The 6,009-nt window shown below is 37.7% G+C and overlaps 1 pseudogene; it reads right to left on the bottom strand.

Moving 5' to 3' along the window:
- Positions 1 to 3,513: 3,513 nt before the first annotated feature.
- Positions 3,514 to 5,659, bottom strand: LOC123231583 (annotated as a pseudogene).
- Between the last annotated feature and the right edge of the window lie 350 nt (positions 5,660 to 6,009).

Below are 6,009 nucleotides of genomic sequence, written 5' to 3'. Positions count from 1 at the left end.
CCAAGGATTCCAACTTCCCACTTCCCAGGACAATAGACTTTTCAGACAACAAACCCTCCCAGTGTAAAGTCCAAATCACCCTTCACCTACGAAAAGTATTCATATCAGTGAAAGTCCTGCCCACTTCCAAAATAATACCTCTTTTCTCTCCTCCCCTTTTCAATCTTCCCCAATTTCTATTCACCCACTCCAATATGGACTCTTCTCTGAGACCAGAATTTACCTTCCCCCACATTGCTAGCCCTTAATTTGACCCCAGTACCTCACTTACTCCTCTCACTACCACCCTTTTCAAACCCTTCCATGTTATAATGTAGTAATGAAGCATTAATTTGTAAGGCAGAGTGTTTCCAGATTCTGCCCATAATGCCCATTGTCTACCTCTTCACGGTTACTGCTCCTAAATTTCCACATTCATACATGTCTCCTTGTGTACATTTAGAAAGAACTCTTTTACTAGTTTTTCTTTTGTCACTCTATTGCTATTTGTATAAATTTATTCACTCCTCTTGTATTTCTATTGTTTGAAATGTTCATGATGCAAATAATCTCTTCAGCTTTAGTTTTCTTTTTAAAAATGTTGCAAACCCTTTTTTTATTGTGGAACACCAATCTTTTATCCTTGATAGCATAGACTTAGATTTTCAAAATAGGTCACCATGACCTGCATCCTGAACTCTAATGTTCTTTGAAGGGAATTATTCCATTTCTTCTTCCTTTTTTTCTAGTGAGCAAAGAATAGTCATGCATTATTCAAATATTCTTTTCTTTGCATTGAAAGATCTTTCTCCTGATGGTTCTTTGCAGAACATGTTTCTGAATTGAATTGTTAAAATTTACTACAATGAGTCTTGGAATTTGCAGCCATGTTTTTTGTTTGTTTGTTTATTTTTTTCTGGAAGTTATCTATGAATTCTTTTAGTTGGAATTTCATTTTCTATGTTTGGAAATTCTAGGCAGTTCTATTATTTCCTTCATTATGGTATTAAGGCTTTCTGTCCTGTTATAGTTTTCTGGGAGAACTATGATTACGAGGTTGTCTGTGTATCATCTCTTCAAGAACTATGTATTTTGTTTGCCTAATGAGCATATTTTCTTTTAATAGCTTTTCCCCCCTTTTCTTTCAGATTATGTTTTATTTCCATGTATTTTCATTTCCAATCTATTGGTCTCTCTTCTGTTTCTTAGGTGAAGCTTGCCATTACAGAATCATTTTTTTTCCATTTTCTCATTATTTTTAATATATAGGCCATAAATACTTCTCTCAAAGTTTTAATTTATCTTCTAAACTACTCAGGAACAGAATGTTATGATTCCATCTTCTCAAATTTCATAAGGTCCTCTGCCTCATCAAGTATTAGATCCTTTATTTTAAAGTATTTATTCAATGATGCTTAAATTCATTGATTAGATCTGGAGGCCATATTTCCTTCTGTTGTCTCTCCTTTTCCCTTTGATCTATCAACTGGTGTCAATGTCTTTGAGATTCCTTCTTTCTACAGTTTTCGCTTTTACTCTTTCCTTACTCCTTTATTTTTCTTATTTCTCATTTCTGAGTCCTTCCTCTCTGTGGTTTCCTTGAGGGAAGAATCTTAAAATGTCTCTACTTCCTCCCACACTGAACAATTCATTCTTCACCAGCCTAGATCTCTGTTGCAACTGACTTCTGGGTGGTCAGAACTGGCCCCAAGGTTTGGTAGAGTACTATTTAACTTCTTCCACATAGAACTGACCTATTCTTCTTTCTCTGTTCCTTAGTTCTCTGGTATCACACTGGTAGTTCATAGTCTCCTGGAACTGGTGAATCATATTTTGTTGTCCTTGGCAGTTTATAGATTGCTTTCTTGGTACTGGGAATTTCAGAGCCACTGCATTTCAGAACTTTATAACATATGTGCTTCTGTAGCCATGGAAGACATTTATTGCTGAAAGGCCATGGCCAAGCCATCTGTGATGGGAGCAATGATGGTAAACCTTTTAGAGACTGCTTGCTGTGCCCCACCCCCAAGAGATCATGTGCTTTACCCTCTCCAGAGACTCCATGACACATGTGTCCCCCACCTTACCCTAGACAGTGGAAGAAGCACTCCCCCATTTGACTGCTGGGCAGAGGGGCAGGTGAAGTGAGGGCATCTGTGGAGAGGGAGAGGGGAATGGCCATACCTCTCCTCTCCCCTCCCAGCTCTGCCACATGTGAAGCACTCATTGAACTGCTGAGCAGAGGGGTGGGTAAAATGAAAAAATGTCCTCAGCAGGGTGGATGGGGGTAGGGAGCAGGGAGAGGCCCTCCCAAGTGCCTCTGCATTTCTAGTAATGAACTCTGACAGCTAACAGCTCTCATGCCCACAGAGAGGGCTTTGCATGCTCTTTTTGGAACATGTGCCATAGGTTTACCATCATGGAAGTCTCCAAGGAATTGATCAGAGAAGATACTGTGGTGTAAAGGTAGGGGCTTTTGTGGATTAGACAGTATATATAAAATGAGTTTACTTTTTTGGATAATTTTTGAAACAAGATAGCTAAGTCAGATAATCACTGATTTGATCTTATTAGGAACAAAGTATTACACAAATTTCAGATATAATATTATATCTAACTCTTTTTTCTTCATTCATGTACTTTCCATTCTATGCAATGATTATCATTTCACCAAAAAATAGTTTAACATTAGGATAGAGAGTGGAGAAAAAAAGACTAAAGAAACACTTTAATTTTTCTTAAAGAGGTGAAAATAAGTAAATGGTTCTTGTAGTTCTCTACACTTCTAATATGTTTAAACTCATAAAAGCAACTTGTTTCCTCAAAGCACATCATCTTCAAAAAATCTCAGTACTGTAGAAGTGCACTTAAAAAATAAATATGCAGCTCCATTGTCTCTTGAAAACATTTTGCATAAAAATTCCAAGACTTTTTTTTTGCAAAACTGTCCTCCCTTGCAATTACGTGCTCAGTCAAATTCTGTTGCTTCTCATTTCTATAGGAACATCAGAACATATCTCCTTTCTACTTTATTTGAAATACTCCTTTTTCAATCTGATTCAGGAAAGTCAAACAGAATCTAGTAAAATATGAGGATGCAGTGGATGAAAAAACCTTTTTAATTTCTAACATGGCTCATATATTTAAAAAAAGACAAAAAAGTTTAGATTTTATCAATTCACTTTTTAAAAGTTACTATTTCTGAAAACAGCTCTTAACACATATAAAAAGCAATTTCTAAGTAACTGTGATTGACACACACACATATATGTATGTATGTATGTATATTTATAAAAATATATATATACTCAGATCTTTTGGGTTCTTCCTTAATTCTTCTTTCACTCCAGAATGTACAAGTTTAATAGGATCAGCTACCAAATCCAGTAGGTATAGATGTCCCTACACCATTGTCTGGGTGATAATTGAGTTACTCAAGGTGTGTTACCATAACTGCTACAGAAAGCATTCCAGGGACTAAAGCCTCCAACACCCCAGCTTCCATCATATGTTCTTCAACAGGCACCAATACTGCTAAGTGTAGAGTTTACTGTAAACCATCTGCAACATCTCTTCTAGCTAACTTATCACATTTGTCTTTAAACAGTCTGATTTTTTTTCTTTGAATGGGCAGAGCCTATTCTTCATCCTTATTATTTTTTCTTCTAGAATTGATATTTAACTGGAAAACAGAACTAGAAATGCCAAAGTAGCTCCCTTATAACCACATGTATAAGTATTTTAGGTCTAACAGAATGTCATTTAGCACCATGAGGTTATAACACTGTAGTTCTCCCTGAATAAATGTTCCTCCAAGGGACTGAGCTATGATGGTACTGTATGCAGCACCACTTGAAAGAACCTCTGTTAGTTTGGACGTATACATTTCTATATCTTGCTTAATACTCTGAAAAGAACTGATAATACCCTGAGTTGTTGCATACTAAAGAGGATGAACTGGAGTTGGGCCATGATTATAACTATCTGACTTCTTCATGCCTAGTGAAATTATTTTTATTTTTCCCCAATTCCCATAGTCAATAGATTCCTGTCACTTCATTCTTTTGACTGAAAGAAGTTTGAGAGTTCCCATCTGTGCTATTGTTCTTGATGTTATGATCATTTTGTACTTCTTGTTTCTTGAGACCCACTGCCAGGAACATGGCACTTAAATCTCTTGATGATTTCTGCATTACAATTCTCTTTTATGAATTTTGAAGAGTTGGAAGTAGATAGCACAGGGGAAGCCCCATCATTTCATCTTATGACTTATCTTCCAGTGCTGTCAAATCTAGTTGTGTTTGTCTGTGTGTGTATGTGTGTGTGTGTGTGTGTTTGTGTGTTTTATTCCTAGTGATATCATTGTTTTAATCCTTTTCATTCATTCTGGCACATTCTAAAAATATCTTTTGACCCTGTGGTAAGGGTATCCCTATGAAAATAATGATATTGAAAAAAACTGTATCCATAACTTGCTTTTATTTTCCATATTTTATATGGAATGTTTTCTGAATATTTCATTTTTACTGCTCAGTAGGTCTTAAATATGGACTCAATGATATCAAGGTCCTTAAAATGAACCCCCTGTTAATACCTCTTATTTTCCTGAGTTGTCATGTTCCCCAGGCCCAGACCTAACAACTCCAAGCTGAAAACCTAGCTGCTCAGCTTATCTCATCCAATCAAGATGTGTTGTGAGCTTGGCATAACAACAGTCCTTTGAGCCTGTACATTTAGGGTGAATTCTGTTGCTACCAATTTGTTACTGTCAATACCATGGAACTGTGGGCCAACTCAGACCAACAATGTCAGCTCTGAGTAATGAAAAACACCTGCAGGAACCACATCCCAGCCAACATGGTTCTTTTATGAATAGGCTTTCAATCACCAAGCAAAACTGACTGTCCTCCTCTTTGTTACTGGACAAACCCTAAAAATAGGCTCTTTGATGCTGGACAAATTCTGATTTTTCACCAAGCAAACTTTACCATTTTCATAAGTATTTGTATTGAAGCTGTATCTTGGCACTTTTGGTTAAACTTGGGTGTAAGAATCTTTCCTTGTCATGCTATGACTTGTCCTTATCCTTCATCAAAAGGAAAATTGAAATCACCTGATGGGTACTTCAGATTATTTGTATCCCATTTGAGTGGATGGTAGATAGAATTTCAGTTATTCTTTAAACCATTACAATCATCTCTGGGGACAGACATCAGCCCGAAATGCTGCAGAAATTCCCAGGGCTGTGTGTGACTGGAAGATATAAGGATATTCACAATATCCAGCTGAAAGGACTGACACAGAATTCCTAAGCAGTGATCTATCACCTGACTCAAAACCAGGCCCTTATGAAGCTGAAACAAAACAGGATCTTCTTGCAGCATTGTCTTTCTCTTCTAGTTCTTTACTGGTTTTCCTCTTGGATTTGGATGAAGAAGGCATTTCACAGCATCTCATTCTTACTTCTGTGCCTTCACTGGAAAAATGAAAGTTGGCTTGTCTCCAGCATTTAGACTAATTGAAGCTGGATTTTAGCTTTTCCTCTTGGACTTATTTTCAGTCATGTAATGCCCACATATATATGGCTTCTTGTAAACCTGTCTTTGCCTTCAGGTGTCCAAGTTATCTTTTCTGACATAAGGTCCAGGGCCTCATCCTACTTCTTCTGATGTACCTTCTTTAGAAGAGTAAAACCTCAGCTGAAGAGGACTTGCCTGCTGAAAGGTCCATGCAGGCACCCAGCACAGTTTGCTCATCCTGTCCTCTCTTCTTAACTCACTCTTCCTGACACACCTGGGACTCCTCCTGCTATACAGAGAGTCTAGCCTCATCCTGTGCTGGCTGAGAAGGATATGGGCACATGGCCAGAAGATGGGGTGGAGCCGGGAGGCCACACGACAGGGGAGCACTGGTCACCATGACACTTTCTGTTTCTTGTCCTCTCACCTTCATGGTTTCTTTTAATGGGATTTCTTACTGCCATAGACAGTAATAAGTTTAGGTACCATGGAAGTCCCTCAGGTCTCAGTT

Source organism: Gracilinanus agilis, chromosome 1 (assembly GCF_016433145.1).
Source record: "Gracilinanus agilis isolate LMUSP501 chromosome 1, AgileGrace, whole genome shotgun sequence".
Taxonomy (NCBI): domain Eukaryota; kingdom Metazoa; phylum Chordata; class Mammalia; order Didelphimorphia; family Didelphidae; genus Gracilinanus; species Gracilinanus agilis.
The sequence above is the reverse complement of the archived record's forward strand: the minus strand, read 5'-3'. Positions and strand labels throughout refer to the sequence as shown.